We start from the raw sequence: 21,714 nt of genomic DNA, 5'->3' as shown, positions 1-21,714 counted from the left end.
AAATAGAATTGAAAGCCCGAGTCACGATTCCTGGGAAGCGCATCAAATCTCTTGAGGGAATTGACAAGATAACCCAGATGATCACAACTGGCATGAGAGAAGCTTTCGAAGAAATCTGTCCACTCAAGATGCCAAAGAAGGGTAAAACACCATGCTGGCACTCGGATTTGGCAAAAGAGAGAAGAACGACAAGGATGCTCCTCAATCGTACTCTGAAGTGTGATTCAGGCGCTAGCTGGAGGCAGCTTCCCAGGCAGCATCCAAAATCTAATCTCGGTACCAACAGGTGCATACAGCTCTCAATCGAGAGACTGGAATCTGGCATGCAAAGTAGTATCACTGGAGTGAGTAAAATGGGCATTTAACTCGTTCCATAGATACAAGTCTGCAGGTCCGGATGGCATCATTCCTGCGCTAGTCATAAAGAGAATACATATTCGGAATATATATCGAGCATCCCTAGCACACGCTTATATTTCAATTAAATGGCGTGATGTGAAGGTGTTATTAATTCCCAAACCAGGGAAACCCACCTAAACAGACGCAAAAAACTTCCGACCGATCCGTCTACCGTCCTTTCTACTAAAAGGACTAGAAAGAATAGTAGATCGGTTCATAAGGGATGCACACTTTCCTAAGCCACTTCACCATAGCCAAAACGCCTACCAGAAAGACTAATCCATGGATACAGCACTCCATGAACTTACGGCAAAAATTGAAAAGGCGATGTTTGAAAAAGAATACGCTTTAGGTGCATTCATTGACATCGAGGTTGCCTTCAATTATGCCTCATTCGCGGCTATTTGTGATGCGGCAAGACAGCATGGAATCGAACCACTGCTAATCAGTTGGATCATTCACATGCTAGACTGGAGAAAAATCCGCATATTGTTCGGCCAGAAGTCTATTGAAGCAGGATGTCTAAGGGGATGCCCACAGGGAGGGGTCTCTCTCCACTGTTATGGCTTTTGGTAATGGATACCCTGCTGTGGCTCCTGGAGGACAAAAAAGTCTTCGCACAAGCATTAGCGGAGGACCTAGCCGTAATAATTACCGGCAAGGTTGCGGACACAGCATGTGACCTCTTGAATGGAACTCTGCATGAAATCCACAGTTGGTGCCTCCGCAATGGACTCACGGTGAACGCTAGGAAGACTGGACTAGTTATGTTCACTAGGAACGTCAGGTGGGGCAGGTATACGCTAATCACCTTAGCAGGGGTGGAAATCCAGCTGGCACAAACAGTCAACTATTTAGGAGTACATTTCGACTCCAAGGTAACGTGGAAGTATCATATCCAGGAACAATATCAGAAATCCTGCAGATTGCTCTGGTGCTGTAGAAACGCGATAGGTAGGATCTGGGGTCTTTCACCAAAACGGATATACTGGATGTATACATCCATAATAAAACCCATTTTGATATATGCATGCATCGTCTGGTGGCTAGATTGAACTTTGCTAACAGCAGGAAGCTGCTAACTCAGATTCAGAGAGTTGGTTGCCTAAGTATTACTGAAGCAATGAGTACTACGCCGATTGCGGCACTAGAAGCTTTCCTAAATTTACCCCCATTCACTTGGAAGTGAAACGGAAAGCAGCCAATGACGCATACAGGCTCGATACCGTTGGGGCGTGGAAAGGCGGCCAATCACTGTCATGCGTCTATCTGGAAATTCGTTGACAAACATCCGGTAGCCCTGATGCCGACCGATCATATGATTTCCAGATTTGTCTTTGAAAAGACATACATTGTCGTAATCACCGAAAGAGAAGAATGGTCGACAAATGGCCATGAGTCTTTTCAGATCTACCGGCGGGTTAGTCATGGAGGATGGATCGGCGCAGAGGTGTTCTCGGAGAATCCGATTATAGAACTGACCCGACCCCTTCGGAAAAACGACGACCATATTCCAGGCGGAGATATATGCCATTTCATTGGCAGCAGAAGAATGTCTGCGGCACCATTCGAATTTGTTCCGACAGTCTGGCGGCATTATCAGCACTAAATAGCAACGAGATATCAAGCCAGTTGGTGTGGAGTTGTCATCAGGTGCTGCTGAAACCTGGCTGATTGAACGAAACATTCCTGATATCGATGCCGGGGCACTCTAACATCACTGGTAATGAGGAGGCCGACAGACTGGCCTGCCGTGGGTCTGAATCCACAATGGTGGGTTCAGAACCAGCTCTGGGAATCCGACCATCTACTGTCAAGTTTACTCTGAAGGGTGAAATTGCAAGGATTCACCCAGCCGAGTGGGAAATTTGGACTCTGTCGGCAGGCGAAAATCCTTGTGAAAGAGCGTAGTGCCACTAGAGCGCCATTTTTGTTGTCCCTTAAGAAGTGGGACATGAAAACCCTAGCAGGGCTTTTAACGGGACACTGCTCCTTAAGGGGGTCATCCCGTGTGTCGGGTTGGAGAAATCGATTTTTTTTTTTTTGCATGAATTGTATCTATATATAGTGGAGAATATGTGGGCAAAGGGATTTTCCGATATTCCGAGTCCTTCAGAAATTACAGGGTTAAACAGGTAAGGAGTTTGCAGCCGCAGTTAGAGTACTCGATGAGAAAGAGCATCGAATCTTTGTTTACCGGTTAATTTTTTACCTGAGCCTTATAAATTCGAACACAGGTATAAATATAAAAAGATGGAAAACCAATCAATTGTCTAAACTTATTTGCTGTTTGGAATAAAAAGGATAATCCAGTCTAGAGTGAGCACTGAAAGGCGTTCAAGTTATACTCAGTTATATTTTGTTGTAAGTATTGTGCTGTTTGTGTGTTCAATGATTTTTTTAAATGGATCGTACGAAGGGAGATCGCTTTAACGTTCAATGTCATGCTCGCACTAAAAAACGAGTATTTCATGGGAATCGATAGTTATCAGAGAAGAAAAAGGACTTCGCATCAACATCAGTAAAGAAACTTTTAGCAAGCATGAACATGGATGTTCCAATTACGACGAAGTTTTGTATATTGTATATTGGATTTTCCTGGAATTTTCTCCGGTATTTCTGCAAATTTCTGCAAATAATAATACATACGTAGTAGTAGAGAAGAAATACGTAGGACATATCGAGAAAAGAATGGGAACGTGGCTTAGAAATGCAAAGAAGAATCACAAAGGCATTGGTGGAAAAGGGGCTGGAAAACTTACTGATAAGGACCTCACGACATTTCCTGGGCTGGCTATTCGTCGACACCCAAATTCGATAGAAGGAATGATGCAAGAAATTTGGGAAACTTTCTTCCATAAATGTTCTACAGACGAAAATCCTCAGCATCAAAATTGTCTAGCAGGCGAGCAGGCGCAAAGCGGAAGCTAAAGGAGAACTGGATAGTTTTCACCACGAGAAGGCACCTTTGACTGAAGAAGTTCAAACAGTCATCAAACCAATCTACGAAGATTTGTCACGAGATGATCTCTTAAACAGATGTTTAGGAGCAGAGACCCAGAATAACAATGAGTCGTTAAATGCATTGATCTGAACTTTCGGTCCTAAACACCTTCATTCTGGGGCCAAGGTCGTAGAAATAGCCACTTTTCTGGCTGTAATTATTTTCAATGAAGGATTCAATGGCATTCTCAAAATCCTAATGACAATGGGATGTCAAGTTGGTCACATATGTCAGGTTTATGCCGACCGCCGTAATGAAGCGCGAATTTGGCGGTCCGAACGACGATCGACTGACCTCGCTAAAAGAGCCACAATTGACACCAGAGAGCAATAATCGGCCTTATAAGACTTTTTTGAAGAAACGGAGGGTGCTCTCTATGGAACAGGTATCGCAGATTAATGGTCAGCTAAAATTTTACTGTTGATAATCACATTTAAATTTTCAAATGCGTTTTTCTCGAAACTGCATCTTGAAAATCGGCTGCCACCATAGCTCAAAATCTATCCAACCAAATTCTTTGAAATTTTCACGGCTTCTTTAGTACATATTTCTACGGTCCGCAAACTAGGATAATTGCAATCGGACAGGTAGTTTTTTTTTTATTCACAAAAAAAGCCGCAAAAAAACACCAAAATCCAAAAAATTAAGTTTAAAAGCCCACAAAAAATTTACCTTTTAATATTTTCTAATTATCCTAGTTTGCGGACCGTGGAATATTGTTCACATTAAAATGCCGTTTAGTTTTTTTCCCTCAGATGAACACAGCGCCCTCCAGCGTGGCAGCAGAAAAACACCTTTTTTGGAGATGGGTGCATAAATTAACACCTATTCCGAAAATTAGCTACGATATCAAGCTGAAAAATTTATCACATATACTAGAGATATCAATAAACATATGGTGAAAAAATCACGTTTCTATCTTTATCCAGTCCTTCAAAATAATTTTTCAAAAAAAGGCAAAAAAAAACGGTCTTCACACGGGATGACCCCCTTAAACTACCATATGGAAAAGATTGGGGTAGTGGTTTCGAGGAGGAGGAGGAGACGGCCCTGCACTTTTTATGCAGCTGCCCGGCATCATTAGATCTCAGACGAAGACATCTTGGCAAGGTTTTCTTCAATGAAGAATCTGCACACTTTGCCTCTGGAGAATGTTCTCAGATTTGCTAAAGCCTACGAACACGGTAGCCGGGGAACGGGAAGCCATTGAATAGGCGATTTACGGGGATAGTACAATGGCCTTTGGAAATTCTTTAATCAAACTACATGCATGAATTATATTGGATAAACCTTTTCTAATTTAAAGATGGTGGCAAATCTCTGCTTCTGATTCATTTTCATCATACTGAGATTAATCGACAGGAATACATCTGCTTAAAATTTAGGAACTTATTTTCGACGCGTTTTATTCCGTAGCTATATCAGGTTATCTTGGAAGTTTTTGTCCGTTTAAACTGAACTTTGCTCTGCTGTTATCAGTATCTACAAAGTTTAGAGTACGTGACACATTTTGCGGATCTCTGTATTCATATTTGCATATAACACCATCTGCATTTGAAAAATATGTAATCTAGTCGTCTATTTTGCGACCGTTTAATTGTTTATCACATTCAACTCCCTATTCGGGTTTTACTTTTCGAATGCTTCTTTTTTAATGGAAGAAAGTGTTTTTCAACGGTTAACACCTAATAGATAAGATGTATTTTGGATTTTTTTGTAAATGTTACTGATATGATATGGAACCGGATCCAAACAAAATATATAATAAAATACTGAATAAATTAAGTGATTACTAAAATTTGTCTTTTGGTTTTTTTACAGGTGAGTTGAATTACTGGATACATTGTGATTGGCTGTGGACGTAAGTGGTATTAATCTAGTATAATTCCTCTCTAGGACGGAATCTATTTTCAAAGAAAATTAACAGCATTCCGCGAGTCGAATGAATATTTCCAAAAGCATTACATAACCCATCGGAAGTAAAAGCACGTCACCACGTCCCACAAAACTTTTCACTACAAATATAGAGCTGGATTCGTTCTAAACCACTCAATGGAAAACCAGAAATTTTTTTGCATGTTCTTTGTACATCCAACCGGACAAGTACCACATTCAAATGAGTTTGCATTCCATTCGTGATTTCTTCCATGCAAGTTGACTATGTTCATATTCCGTTTGAGCTCAAATGCTAGTTTTCTATGAATAAACAGAAACAGACCGGAACCATGATATTTTCCTCATTTCAGTTCCCGTATATTCGCAAAAACGCCATATACTTACACGAGCATGGTTACAACAATACGTGCAATACGACTTCTTTACAACACTTTCACTGGTCTTATTTTCATTGAAGAAAAAGCGTCTAGTAAGAAACAAAAAAAAACGTTTGCGTAAATCTGCGTTGCGTGTAGATTATCTCGCGTAGATAGCGTTGGCTTGCCATTGAAATTTTACTTAGTTTCAATGTAAAGAGATTACAACTGAAAATTCCATATTTTTAGAAATTTGTACTCTAATCATAACTAAAAAGTCATTGCCAACGTAAAGTCCACGCATGAACGATTTTTTTCAATAGAAATTGCTTGAGGGTCCACGTGAATGTTTGCGTTGTTTGGTCGCATTCGTTCACATGTTCGTTAACATTAATCCGCTAAGCTTTGGTATTATCTTTGCTTTCAATTTCCAGTGATTTTATTATCAATTCATTACACAATTAAAACCAAACATATTCCTGCTAAAAATTCTATGTGTGAAGTATTATGCATCTAGATAAAATCACAAGTGATGACACGTGGTAATTTCATATTTTATGCCAAGATTGGGAGCTTCCAAATTGATTGAATGCACTTGTTATAATGACAATTTTGATGATAAGGATTCTTAGTAATTGTCATGATTCATTTGTTTTTCATTGTCCTTTGACTGGTTGCGATATATGTACATATATATAAACGTTTTTCCTTTTTATTGGTTAGAAGTATTTGGTAATGTACACAAATACGTATTTCGGGGACCATCCTTCTTCAGTTTATCTTCTTTTAAGAAGATAAAACACTAAAGCCAATAAAAAGGGAAATATCTTCAAAGGCAAATCTTTCACTTAAAATTTCGGCTAACTAACTACCTCCTAATTCAAATCATGACCATGCTTTTATCCTAAGAGAGGAGTCTGCTTTAGGAGGTCTCAAAACGGCATTTTTTTGCTTTTAAGGAGAATAAATGAGTTAAGTTTGTTTGTGTTTTAACATATATTTGAAAGATTCAAAAGGATTGTTTTCTGTTAAAATATCTCATAACCTTTTGTGGGGATGCAATTTGTAGAACGTTACCTCGATGGACTTTCCTAATGGCGTGAAAGATGCAGCTTCCGATTTTTCTGTGAAAAATCGCAAGAAATTCAAAAATATCGGCTGTTTGCGCACTTGAGAAGAAAATCGTGTTTTCTTTTTCTCTTCTTTTTTTGGTAAAAAGAAAACATTTTTTAGTTCGAATAGAAGAGAAATTACTATGATATAATTCCTTCCAGAAGGTTCGTTAGTTTTTGAAAAGTCCGGAAAAAATTTTCGATGAAAAAAAGTACCATTTTCCGTTTTCTTCGAAAAGTTCGTTTGCATGCATCTGTTAAAATTTACGGGCAATACAAACTGCAAAAACTTTGCATAATGCTAAAAATTGCTGAATATTCTTCGGCGATTTCAAGTTGAAGGACTCGTTTGAATTTTGGGTCTGACCACCTAAGCACCTTGTTAAAAGTTCATCATTGGTGAGGTCTCCATATATTGGACAAATATGTTTCTCAACTTCTTCCTGGATCAACTGAGCAGGAAGCTTGAGGCCATTCAAATCAGCTGTCGGCTCCTGCTGGACAATTTTCACGTCGAAGAGATTCATCTGTTGAACAATAATGATCCAACGTTACCATTGTCGCGTTTTTCACCTGTTGGACAGAATTTACATTTCTCATAATTGCCAGGCCATAATAGACAAAACTGACCGTTGATGCTAAAAACTCCAAAGTAGAGAACCCTGCTAATCGGTATTATATCCGATATTATTTCAATGGGCACACCACTTTACCTACTGTGTTGAACGTCCATTACTCTTTTCAGGTGAAGGATTCAGGCTAGACACTCGAAAGAAGCTAACCGTGCTGCACTATAGCTCTACCCTAAAGCGTGCTCAATCTCAGTAAATTGCACATGGGAGCTGATTTAAAATTCTGTAAACCTTGATTATAAGTCCGTCCTCTTTCAAATGAGCTGGCTGGTTTATTAAGCAATCCCTGTGAACTAACCAATCAATGGTGGTAAGGCTACCGTGCACTGTCTGCCACTGTTTATCCAAAAATTAAAATTGGAGGACAATAATAATACTAAGTAAATTGAAACATCTGCTTCACTTTCCTCGCAAAGTGCAAGCAACTTCTCTTTAGATTACAATCTCAAATGTAATATTCACAGCACCAATGGGTAAATAATAGTTTCCTCTTGTGAATCCAGTTTTTGCCAGGTGGCATCACGGATATAAATATGTGACAATTTGGTTCTTTTTTTCCCATAACATCGAAGATTTCGTTGAAACCAATGTTGGTTTTATTATGATATTTGGGTCTCCCAAAAATTGACAATATTTGGCTCTTAGGTCGACTTATTTGTCCCTGTATTTTATTGTTTTCAGGTTATATAATGCTGGGTCATGTGAAGGGAAAGGGGTGAGAGGATGACCAATGATGATCCAATTATTTCAAGTTGACTTTTGTCAATTAAGGGGGAGAATTATGTACATCTCTTGTATCAGTCATTTGGAAAAAAATGTTCACGAAATATCACCTGCACCGAAATTCCTATCGACTTCCCCTTTGCGAAACATGAAATTTGGTGGTCCTGCCCCCTGTCTTTCCACATTGTTGCTTTGCTTCCATTTGTCTGTCCGTCACACGCACTTTTCTTAGAAACCGTTGTGCTCTTTGACACGAAATTTGGTGAGAACGCTCACCCACCTTTTGAATGAAGCAATTCGGAAAATCTGAAAAAATTGTAAAATTATATATGGTGTCTAAGGCTCAGAATATCCTAAATGCCGATATCTGCTCAAATAAAGTTGATAATAGTATATAACTGTTTTTTTTTTGAAAATTGAAGTGTTGCCAACCTAATTCGGCATCTTTTCCAAATAAGTGCAACAGTGTTGTTCTGGTGAAATATCTCGTTACCTATATTCACCAGGAGTGAAAGTTCTTCAAAGCTGTCCCGAGAGGCTCTTGTTAGTGCAATATACATACAATAGTACAATATTCTATATATAATTACCTAAAAAAAAAACAAAATTTTAAGGGGCCTCAAAAGTACTAAAACTATCTTATTGAATTGAAACTAATATTGATAGCTCATACTAATAACCTTAATCAGGTAGCTGAAAAGCTAAGAAAACAAAAGAGTTAGTTTTTACGGTTTTGGTCCCTCTCCACCCCACTTTGATGTTCGTATAGAGACCAATATCGTTCATTAACACCTTTGTACTAAACAATCTCGTTTCTCTTTGTGATTGAAATAGCAGTTGCTGATCTATACCGTAAGGAGACTCGCATAAAACACCGATGCACTGGTCTGTACTTCCCAATTCTCCCGGTCCTCATTTCGTAAAGTAGTAATGTGCTACGAATAATTCATTCTAAATGTCACGTTCATGTCAGCTCGTCCGTCGAATTGGTATGGTATGTCTGGAGTTCCTTATTAAGGCAGGCCTAAACCGGACACTATTTTCATCGTTTTACCAGGTTAATTAATTTTTTTATCTTATTCAACTCCTGTTGATAAGAGTTCCACTTAAAGTCATTATTTATTCAGAAAACATTGTTTTTTCTGTATCTTCCTAAAAATAAAAAATAATAATTTGGAAAAGAAATCTCCAAGTAGAAAAACACTATTCCAATTTTAAAATCAAGACGTGCTCATTTTCAAATGTCATCTCAACATTGAGACCGAAAACGGCATTTGTTTTTGAGGGTTTTTGCTTTGAGCCTAATCATCTCTTCGGTGAAATATTCAGGTGCCTTGTCAATCTAGTAGCATAGTCTCCCTTTTAGTTTTTCGAAAGTGCCATGAACAAGGGGGTGTTTGGATCCTTCTGTATATTGGGTCTATTGCTATTTGGTTCAATATTAAGCTCGAAAGCTGACTGCCGAATGCTCAGATTGGTTTCACTGTATGTACATATTCGCTTGTGTTTTTATATACCTTCCGTTTGCTTCATTTTGTATTATAGGGAATTCGCACAGTCCCTTTTTAGTGTTATTATTTTTTCCTATAAAGAATCTACTCAGTCTCTTTTTCGTGTCATTTAAACCCCTGCCCCCCAAAAGTTGGAGGGCCAAAAAAGCTCCATAGAAATGAACATGTTCAATTTCCTTCAAAAGTTGATATTTTCGGATTCGATTAACTAATCCTGATTGCAAATACTTTCAAAAGTCAGGACTAAAATTGATAATTATACCTAAAGTAATATATTTTCACTGCGTTACTCCTCTGTATCACGTGTTAACAAAAGTTGTGTACTAAAGAATACAATCATCAAATGGAAAGAAACAAAACTCCAGGCTATCGCTTGTTCAGATCTCGATTGTGATAAGATATTAATTTCACAATAGTAGCAGAAATTTCGAAATGAAACTAATATCTTACTGTGTCTGAAGCAGTTTTACTACTCGCATAAAGTGCAAACCTTCTACTGTTTCATGGTTTATAGACATTGAATTGACGTTAGTTTTATTGCTATCTCCATAAAATACTAGTTTTAATTGAATGAACTATCAAATAACTCACAAGTGCCAAGAGTTAGTCTATATCATGGAATTGCTGCAGATAGAATCAAGGATGAAGTGTAATAAATATTCCTCTTGCAAATATGGAGGAATATAATATCAAATAGTCTGTCTATCCAGATATCTTCGGAAATATAAGATGACTTGCAAAATGCTTACAAACAACATTATAAATTTCAATTCAGCGACAGATTGCAATGAGTATTTGTTTTTTTTTGTGCAAGGCAAATTGAAGCCATTTTCATTCAGAATGAGCTGAAATTTTGTTGATTTATTTAGTAATCATTTCTGCTTTATCTTCTAATTGTTCACATCAAGCCAACTCAGTTTTCAAATACTTATAACACGGACGTTATTTGATATTTACATAACAAAAAACCATTTGAATTCTATTCGTGACCATTTTCGGGAATAAGACAGTAATGTTGGCATTTTTTTTCAACTAAAAAAACCAAATCAAAAAAAGAGTAAAACCAACCTCCAAACCACATTTTGCACATGCATTACACAATGCATTCGAGTCTTTTGAGATAATTTCCGTTTATACGGAGAAGGATTTCCTTATCTATCGATGGCCGTTTTCAATGACGTTTAGATAAGAGATTTTTCTTATGAAAAGAAAGATGATAAAGTCAAATCGAATATTTTATGCTGATGACATTATATATCAGGTTGTCCACAAAGTTTTCGCACAAATCAAAGACAGAATTCAGCAGATAAGTTTATAAAAACCTTTAATTATTTAATCTAATATATAATTGCCTCCATTAGATACGACTTCCCTCCATCTATCGGGCAACTTCAAAATCCCCCCTCTATAAAACTTTTCCCCCTTCCCCTCAAAGTACGTGCGAAGTGCACTTTGGAGGTCAGCTTCAGAAGTCATTTTTTTACCATCCAGAAAATGTTGGAGGGACCTGAACAAATGGTAATCAGAAGGAGCAAGGTCGGGACTATACGCAGGATGACTCAAAACTTCCCAGCCAAGCTCACTCAATTTTCGCTGAGTAGTTAAAGATGTATGCGGCCGGGCGTTATCATGATGAAAGACAATATTTCGCCTGTTGACCAATGCTGGTCGTTTCGAACGTAGCTGGGTGTTTAATCTGTCGAGCTGCTCGCAGTACTTATCGGCGGTAATGGTCTCGTTTGGTCCCAAAAGCTCGTAGTGTATGGGACCACGAACGTCCCACCATATACTGAGCATTCGCTTCTGCTGATGAATAGACGGCTTTGCTACCGATGGACCCGGTTGATCTCGATGAGTGTAGGCTCGTTTCTTCGCTACGTTTTCGTACACAATCCATTTCTCATCGCCAGTTACCAATCGATTCAAAAAAGGGTCGTTTTCGTTCCGTAAAAGGTTAGCGGAGCAAATTCTCACTCTATCGGCCAGATTTCGCTCAGTCAGTTCGTGCGGTACCCACTTTGTGCTCTTCAAAACATATCCAAGACGCGTAATGGCTACTGCTACTCCTGATTTTGATACACCGAGATCCTTTGCAAGCACACGTGTCGAAAGAAAAGGATTCGCTTCCAGTTTGTTGCGCAGGATATCGTCGTCAATCGTATAGGGTCTTCCTGAGCGAGGTTCATCTTCAAGTGTCAGGTCTCCGCTGTAGAATTTTTCGAACCAATCGTAAACTGTCCTGCGCTTTACCTTTCCTTCACCGAATACCTTCGACAAATTTTCAATCGCCTTCGGCACCTTCGTCCCCATTTGAAACTCGTACAAAATGCAATGACGAAAATGTACTTTGTCGAATTCCATGTTTATCCTTGAATATCCTTCACAACACTGATCCTTCAAGGATAATTTACCATGCATTTTATAGTTAGGACTCTGACCTTTCCATTGGGATATCACATGTTGTACCTGCTGTTTTGGTTTGTCTGCTAATTGCTTTTTAATTGTCACATTAATATTTGTGCGAAAACTTTGTGGACAACCTGATATTTTTTTAAAGCTCATGTAGTTTATTTTTGTAACCTGTTATCAGAGTATTCATTATCCACTAAAGTTCATATCAACATAACTTTTGATAAAACTAATACCAACAGACGGAACTTGCAAGAAAGAAACATTAAACGTGTTTTTATCTACGAATAGATGTAATAAAAACATAACGTGGACATATTTCAAGAGCTGATGTGTCACATACACATATGCATTATTTTGTCTGTAAGGTAAATATTTTGAGGAAAGCAATATTCGCCAGAGATAATCAATGTTTACTTTATAGGAGTGGAAGGATAATTGGGTGGAGGTGGTGCTAGGCCTTTTGCAATATTAAATTGTTAATAATCACTCTCCAGAAAGATTTATTTTGGAAGAAATGGAATCTTCTGCAACTTCCTCTAACATGCCTGAATGTTACTTGCAAGAGAAGACAATTTTCTCTAATTGTCGCAGATAAGAGATCTTGCACCATTGACAGTGCTGTACAAATGGTATATGTCTGAGATTAATATTGTATTTTTTTCATCTTAAGGCAATAACAACGACTATATAAGAATTTCAACAATTTTATTGAAAATTGCAATGATTGTTTCCCTCAATCAAGATGGAACGATGGCGTAGGCCAGGACGCCAGGCAGATTTTTGTAATATCGAATTGGTGGTCTTCGGGGCATACTGGGATGTCTGGAGTTCCTTATTAAGGCAGGCCTAGACCGGATACCGGTTGTTGCGCCGCGTTGATGATGATGCATGATGAATAGTATATGCCTGCTATTGTAAAACTATTTGACTATGTGATGTGGAACACCAAGGGTGCTTATTTATTATCTCATGAAACATTACTATTACATTTCTCACAAATGGGTTATATATTGGGTTGGGGAGAAAGTAATGTCGTATTTGTGATCGAATTTTGACGCTTTATTTTACATACTTAGAATTATCCGATTTAAGTCAAATATGCGCCGTTTTGTTCGCAAATTTGTTGCCATTTAGAAGGCAACTCCATTATCCCCCTCTTATAAAATCCCCCCTCCTTATTTGCAAAAAAACTCAGCCAATTTTCGCAAGCCTCTTTTAAGGCGAACTTAGTAGCACCCAGAGCGTTTTGCATGGACCAGAAGAGATGGTAATCACTTGGTCCCAGGTCTGGACTATACGATGGGTGCGATAGAACATCCCATCCAAGCTCCCGTAGCTTCTGGCGGGTCATCAAAGATGTGTGAGGCCGAGCGCTGTCCTGGTGGAACAGAACGCCATTCCTATTGACCAATCCTGGCCGCTTCTGGTCAATCGCCTGCTTCAAACGGTCGAGTTGCTTACAGTAGAGGACCGAGTTGAGGGTTTGGCCATAGTTGAGCAGCTCATAGTGGATGACTCCCTTCCAATCCCACCAAACACACAGCAAAACCTTCCTGGCCGTCAATTCGAGCTTGACGATGGTTTGGGCCGGCTCGCCGTGCTTCGACCACGATCTTTTGAGAGATTTTAAGATTTTCGTACGTAATTCACTTTTCATCATCAGTCATCATCCGCTTCAAAAATGGGTCGAATTCGTTCTGTTTCAGTAGTGCATCGCAGGCGTTGATTCGATCCAAGAGATTTTTTTCCGTCAATTCGTGTGACACCCAAACATCCAGCTTTTTTTTGGAATCCAATCTTCTGCAAACGGTTCTATGGTCCTTACCCAGTTCCTGGCCAATCGAGCGAATGCTCACATGCCGGTCTACTTGGATGATTTCGACGATTTTATCGGTTTCTACGACGATTGGCCTACCAGTACGGGGTGCATCTTCGACATCTACTACACCAGAACGAAATCGATCGAACCAACGCTGTGCTGTGCGAATCGTTACAGTATCGGACCCATAAACTTCACAAATTTTTTTGGCCGCCTTCGTTGCATTTTTACTTCTCAGGTAGTAAAAATGTAAAATATGGCGAATTTCTTCCTTGGTGGACTCCATCTTTAGATAGGTCTTACAGTCATCGGTATTAATGAAGAGCCTATACTCACTATATTGTGGTCTCCAAATCAATCCATGTCCGAAGAAGACCGTGGTGTTGGGACGATACGGCAATTACTCATGTGAAGCTAGGACTTAACCTCGACGATGATTGCCCGTTTGTTTGCTGCTCCTCCAATTCTTATCTCTTCGTCGTCTCTCCTATTTTGCACCTTTTAATTGTTCCTTTTTACAGGAGCGAACAAAGTTTCGCCATGAATCATAGATCTCGCATAATTAAATTTCTGAAGCGCCAGCAGCCTGGTCACCGAAAAGGAAGCAGAAACCAAGGGAAAATCGATTCTGTCGGCCTTTGAAATTTACTCAATCACAGATTCTAGTCGTTAGCATTCCATTTCATTGAATATGATTCTTTTTTGGTTTTCTCCATTCAAACGGAATTATCACAAACACGTCTGAACAACTTTTCTAGATAACAAGTGAATCATTTTCGATCTGACTTCTTTTTATCAACTGACGTCAATGAAATGCAATCAGTCTTTAATCGCCGTTTCAATATCGTTGATACTTCGATTATTGCTTGTTTTATTTATTGTGGCTTTTTCCGGGAAAGTCAAGTGCAAGGCAGTTAAGATTTATTAATTACATAATACTGCAAACAAATTGTTTTTGTTTTTCTATCTCAAGAGCAAATTTTATTGCAAACATTTAAGTAAAGAAATAAAACATTTAACGATTGTCTGTTCGCAAACGAATGTTTGTGTTTACTTAGACTTTGAAACTTAATTCAGGGAAATCTGAGCTGGACATGTGATGAGAGGAAAACAAGAAATATGCTTCCTTATTTAGCAATGTTGGAATTGACTGTTGAATGTAAGAAAATTTAACATTTCAACTTTAACGGTTAGTCTTTTGCAGCCTATTTTTAAGTTCTCATCTCTTCAACTCATTCCCTCTTCACTAGTACAACTAAATGTGTATACGGTTCTTAACCTTGCACTACGGCTAAGACAGGGTCATCTTTCTTCTTCGCAATGTGAATTAGTTGAATACTTCAGTATCGAAATCTCAAATTTTGTTCTTGAAATTCATTTCGATCAACGGACAAAATAATATAATAATACTGATTTCCTTCGTCAATCAATATCACCATCTATCTTTTACAATCTTAGTCATACTCTCCACCCTTTTTTAGCAGCATTTCTCATTTTCACTTTAGCTCGATCACAGAATGACAAAAAGATTCAATTGGATTGCAATTACATAGATTTTTCTAATTGGCGCTGAAATATCTATTTCGAATCAGATTTTATTGCCTATCTTGATTGGTTTCATTATTGCTATATTGTACATTCATGTGTGTTGAGTGATATAATTGCACTCTTACAACCAATCATGTTTTTTATCTGTAGTTTCTCAAATTGGTTCACGGCAATATGTTTATTGAACCTGGCGATAAGCACCTTATCCGAACCATCAGAATGCATAACACCTTACAATATATGTTTACAAGTCTTAATTTATTTCTATCTCTGCTTCAAATTATGAAGCTGTATTAAATTCTCAATAACATGGAGATCACTGTCCAAAATAATGGGTTTACCCACCCTTCTGAGACTGCAGGAACTTATTTTTGCAAAATATACCAAGGACAATTTGAGGATCAATTTCTATAGATCAGACAAGGAAAATAGCAACATTCCAATTCATTAAATTCCTTAGTACCTCGTAATACATTTCCTGGAGTTTGAATGTATTCAGGACGGTCTTATTTGACAGGCTATTCCAGGCTAGCTTTGTGAGGACAAAAAAAAAAACAGATTGGTCAAAGAAGTTTCCCCATTACTCTGAAGCCGATATATAGTAATAACTGACTTGTCTAAAATTCGTCGTGGATGCACCCAGCGATTTCTGATAAAATTTATCTTCCCAATAATTTTATTTCTGAGATTTCTCATGCTCTATAATTTAGAACCAATTTAGAAAATATCACGGTATCATGCCATAACCCCACCCAAATTGTCTATAACAATATTTGCTTTTTCATCTATCGGCAAAAAGTTTTCATTTTGATATAAAAAGTAGAAGTGGAATAAAAAACTAACAGTAAACGCACCGACTACGCAAATATTTCGTATGTTTACCTTTGAATGAATAAAGCAGAATTCATTTTATTGAAAACAAAAATAAGATGATTTGAATTGCGTATAAAGCGACTTGTTTTGACCGGCGTGCACTAGTTATACGTAAATATCTACGGGGAATACCTACATCGCAACACCTACTGATAACATTTTAACAAATTATATGCCAAAATGGAATTTTGATTTTACTTCGCTGTTTCGGTTACTGTTTTACTTTTGATAGCAAAAGTATTGATATTTTTATCGAAATAACGTTTATATGGGGAATAGAGTCGAAAATTTTGACAAGGTTTTTACAGTAGAAAACACGGATTAAGTTGCTGTAAAATCCATAGAAAGGACTTGTAGAAATCTCCCCTGAGACTCTTAGCATGTATTGTACAATTTGTTCTTAATTCATGCAAATATCATCTATTCTGCCTTTATCTCTTTCGAACAAAGTAAAACGAAGAATGGTATCGATCAAGCAGAAATATGTTAGGAAGCAGTGCTCTCCTGCTGTGGATCTGGCAAATGCCACTGCGTTAATTTTGATGGGGAAATGCCAAGACTTCTTCCGTATTTGGAATAATTATTGCCTTATGAAACCTCGAAATTTCTTATCCTGAGGGGACAGTCTTGTTTATATTTGATGGTGAGCGGTGAAGGTAATACGACACTTGTCTCATCAGGGCCTGGATCCCCACTCACCTTTGTCATCAAAATTTTTCTTTTCTTCGAATTTTGGCTGAAGCAACGCAAAAACTTGCGAGCTATTTACGTTGCATTATTTTTGCAGTTTTCATGGCGTGGTTGCATCTGGTTCCATATTGTTTGTAAAAAGTTATATATTCACAGGATCAAAAAGATAAGAGATTAGGACGTGCACGCCCGAGTTAAAAGGCTGAAAATGCTGACTGGTGGTATAAGCGTTCACCATTTCAGAATCGAAAATATAATAAAAACGATTCTAATCACCTTTTTTCGAAAGTGGACTCACTGCTCATGAAGTATTTCTTTTCCAAGGTGCTACTGTGCATTGTGCGCACATCAGACCTGCCCCCTGTTTCTGTGCGAAATGCTTTTTTGTTTGAGAAAGTATCGCACCCTCAAAAGTTTCGCTTTGATTTACCTGTTTTGCCATTAGCACAAATTCCGCTCTATTTGTCACTGACTGCGAATTTTAGCGGCACTCCAATTTTGTCCAAATTATTATAGTGTCATGAATCTTTGCAGAGTAGATTCTATCCTTTTCAAGGTTGGATGCTCGCTCCGAGGTGAGGTCTGCTAGGCGCGCTTCCATTGCCACTCTGGGAACCGATACCTGAGCTGGCGACATGTATAGAATCACAAGCCTTTGTTAAATGTATTAGCACTTACTATCGTGACGAGGCTCCTTAAATCACCAACTTCATCTGTGGTTGTTCTTTATAACGATATCGACCAAAAGAACAGTTTTTGATTTTACAGTTTAATATTTGCAGAATTTCTTATCAAGTCGAAAGAAACCCATAGAGGAGAATCAGCAAAAAATATTTGACTAGCACATGGTATTTATATTCTTGATAGGATAGACCAACTTCTTACGGTTTATTTGATTACAATTGGACTGCATTGAAGTTGCGCAGTTCAAGATACGGCGCGATGGTTGGGGGGTCGAGTGTCAGCCTCTCAATCTCGTTGCTCTGAGTTCGAATATCAGCCGTTAGGATGTCTGTATTCGTTTCGCTGTTGTGAGCTTATCACCTGCACAGCATTTACCGTGATAATGAAACTGACGTACAGTCTCATTGCAAAAATGGGGGAAGAAAGCAATAAAAGCAAAGCGATGTACTGTACTCCAAGATGAACTGTACAGGAAAAAGTTTGAGAGAAGTTTACTTCTTAGAAATTTGCTCTAGCAATTTCGAATTTCTAGCCGTGGGGCTAGCACTGAACTAGGGAATCTTTACCTCTGATCAACTGCACTTATTTAGTGGAGATTGTCTTAACAAAGGCTGAAATTTGAATGATAGCATGGCACATTGCCCCGCTGTTATTGCGTGCTATGTGATATATTTTCAATGGTAGGTGTCCAATCCATTTGTAATTAATTGATTATTTAATAGCTATAATTATAATGATGCATTGAGAGTATATATATAGCTTAATATTTCTTTGAGGTAGTCAAAAATTTCTGGGAAGTCACTCTATTAAAAAATAAGGCTGAATTCCCTTCATACCTAGAAAGGGCTTTGTAGGACTCATATGTGGAAAAAATCGGTTGGAGAATCTATATCTCATTATGAAGTAATAAAATTAAAGAAGTTTTGTCCTTTTTTTGGTTACAAAGGTATCAGAAATTAGTGTTTAATATTTTTTATAACTGGAGTGATTCTCGACATATATATACATTTCGATTCCTGGTGTTACCGGAGAGGAACTTCGGGAAATCTGGTGAGCAAGTTTCCGGGATCGGACGGAATTCCGAACAAGTCTCTGAAGGTGGCGATCAAGGCCAGACCAAGGTGGTTCGCAAGCACATTCGAATCGTGCATGGCGGAAGGAGTATTTGGTGTTGCTACCGAAGCCCCACCCGGTGTGCCCTCTTCATATCGCCCTATTTGTCTATTAGACATCATGGGGAAGATGTTGGAGAGGGTGATATACAACGAGCTTGTGGGTGGTCTTTCAGAGCGGCAATATGGGTTTCGGCGAGCTCGTTCTACGATCGATGCAGCAGCAAAGCTCGTAGAATTGGCTCGAAATGCAATGGCCATGAGCAAATGCTGTGCTCTGGTGGCGCTGGACGTCAAAAATGCTTTGAATTCAGCCAATTGGGGCTGGATTAAAGGCGCTTTGGCCAAACTGGGTGTTCCTAGTTACTTGGCTCGGCTAATCGAGAGAGAGAGAGACAGACTTCTCTGGTACGAGATGAGCGACGAGCCGAAGGAGTACATTGTGATAGCAGGTGTGCTTCATGGTTCTGTATTAGGTTCACTGTTGTGGAACAACGGAGTGTTTGGCCTACGCGTGCCGGAGGAGGTAACGCTGATTGGTTTTGCGGACGACCTGGTGGTAGTTACAATTACAAAGCATCCCGAGGATGTGGAGCTTTATGCAAATGAAGTCATTCATGCTAGGTCATGGTTACGGTGCAAATATATAAATAAGCCGGCTTTTTTCGTCGCTATTAGTGGTTTTTATTTTGACATATATCGATATTTCGGGAATAACTTGTTACCTTACTCAGTGCCGGGTGTTTTAAATTTAGGAATATCACGCATTAAATGAGAAAAACTGGTTTTGATATGGAGCAAATTCACTTAAATATGGTAGTTTTCATCTTTACATGCCATTTGAAAGCTAGCAGAATGAGGCAACTTTTGCCAATTTTGCAGGTTTGTAAGTTTAAAGTGCCGTTATAATAATTTATTTGGATGAAAATTTAATTTTAATTTTTTTTTAAATTTGAACAGTTATATCTTCGAGGTAATGTTGACCTTTGCAATTGGAAAATATATTCATTTATTAGAAATTTTATGTATCAAAATTGGTGTTTTTGGGGGAAGTCAAGTTTTTTTAAACTATTCATGAAAAACGCTATAATTCTGTAACGGCAAAAGATAGAGTGCCGATTCAATGACCTAATTTTCCTCAGGCAAGTGACACTATCCTCCATTAAAATTTGTACCATCGTAAACGGGACACCCTACATAAACTTGTGATATCTCCATATCGTTTGTAAGTCTGCACTTTTTCAAATTTCAAACTTTCTGGTCTAGATACAAAACTAAAGAAGAATCGACTCGTATTTAGATCTATAATAGTTGAGAGGAAGAGTTTTTAGTACATACCTTTAAAATAGTTCCCTCTTTACTCTTACCTATTTAGTTGTAATGCGAATGTCATTTAATGTCCTCTTTATGGCTAACAGCTCTGCGGGTTACCGTTCCATTAATACTAATCGCTTCTGAGATAGAGAGCTGCTAACAAGTTTCGGTTGTTAACTAACGCCTAACCAATTTATTTTTTATAAGGTTGTTGATACTGAAAACCAGGCATTGCAGTTATCCCTAGTTATTAATAGCCTCAGAATTTTTACTGCCAAATTTTTGGGTATAATCTCATCTTATTTTTCTAAAATTTCATCTTTTCAGTGAAAGACATCCAGTCTTGTTGGGAGTATGGTATTTTTCAGCTGCACTATCTTCAAATTTCTGGCCATTTAGTAATGCAAGCTTTTTTTTCTTTATTCTTTTTCCAACAAATGTCTGAAAATAGGTTTGAGATATTAACAGTCATTTTCATTGCTGAATTTTGTTAGTCTTCTTCTGGCGATGGGATTTCATCATAAATTCTGTACAATTTATAGCTGGATTAGCTGCTCAATTGCAAAAAATGCGGCTCTCAGTTTTTATATTGCTGAATGAAGTCGGTGGTACGATGGAGATGACTATTCCAATGGCCTCCGTCACGGTGCAGGATTTCCACTGCAATTTATGTTATTGTCGAGCTGGGTAGATAATGAAATGTTCACTCAACAGGTTCATGTGCGAATTCCAGAAATGTTTTTAAAAAAGTTTTCTATACAAGTTCTTGTGTGGTGGGATTTACTCGAAGAACAGAAAAGACTATGTTATGTCAGAAATTATAACAATTTCATTTCCGCCTGGAAACTAAAGTCTAAAACATACACAATGAACACAATGCACATATCATTGTAATTCCATCCATGGCTTCCCATTGAAAACCTCACGAACTATTAAACTTTCATCTCCATATAAGAAAATAGCGAAAGTGCATTCATTTTATTCCGAGCCTAGACTCCCACAATCATACGTAACAGCAATCTAATATCTTTTCAAATGAAAGGGCTCGTTGCCGTCAGCACAAAAAATGTTTATGCAAAGTTGATTGACCTTGCCGTTTGCGCCTACCTAGTCTCAGTCAAACCTGTCTGTCTTGATATAGTTTCCGATTTTGCACTTTCGGGGCACTGTTAAGGTCGGTCACAGACATTTTCATCTCACGAATAACTACTACCGGCTGCGTTGATGATGGCGAAATTCTTTGTCATCAACAGATTCAATATAATCCAGCCAACGATCCATGGCCTCTTATTGCTTTCGCTCGATTCGTTTTAAATATATTCGTCGGTGGGTTTTTTGTTGCGTCGTGATCTTGAACGTACTTTTTGGTGTCGTCGAGGTTCATTGACTCCAATTAGGTTAACACATTTTGGTAGTGTTCCAATGACTATCTTTGTGTAACAGATTAACAAACGAATACGAAATCCACTATTGTTGTCCGAATTGTGGGTTAGGTGGTTTTTTTTACCTCTCCCACATAACATAAGTTAGGTTCATGGAGTAAGAATACTAACGGTTTGGGTTGTATCACCTTCAAATCATCTCATATGGAACTTTAATTTCAAATTTCATACCTAATTTTCAGATACA

The 21,714-nt window shown here is 38.2% G+C and overlaps 1 protein-coding gene and 1 long non-coding RNA gene across 2 annotated transcripts in view; both read left to right on the top strand.

Annotated features, from left to right (window-relative positions):
• Positions 1-21,714, top strand: part of LOC119647299 (serine/threonine-protein phosphatase PP2A) — an 86,140-nt gene that overhangs the window by 19,345 nt on the left and 45,081 nt on the right. The gene's annotated exons all lie outside the window — the stretch shown is intronic.
• Positions 12,183-12,883, top strand: LOC119647301. Its single transcript, XR_005248843.1, has 3 exons — positions 12,183-12,410; positions 12,467-12,674; positions 12,716-12,883. It is a non-coding gene; the product is annotated as an uncharacterized LOC119647301 (long non-coding RNA).

This window comes from Hermetia illucens, chromosome 1 (assembly GCF_905115235.1).
Source record: "Hermetia illucens chromosome 1, iHerIll2.2.curated.20191125, whole genome shotgun sequence".
NCBI classification, from domain to species: domain Eukaryota; kingdom Metazoa; phylum Arthropoda; class Insecta; order Diptera; family Stratiomyidae; genus Hermetia; species Hermetia illucens.
Note: the sequence above shows the minus strand (reverse complement) of the source record. Positions and strands in the feature narration are given on the sequence as shown.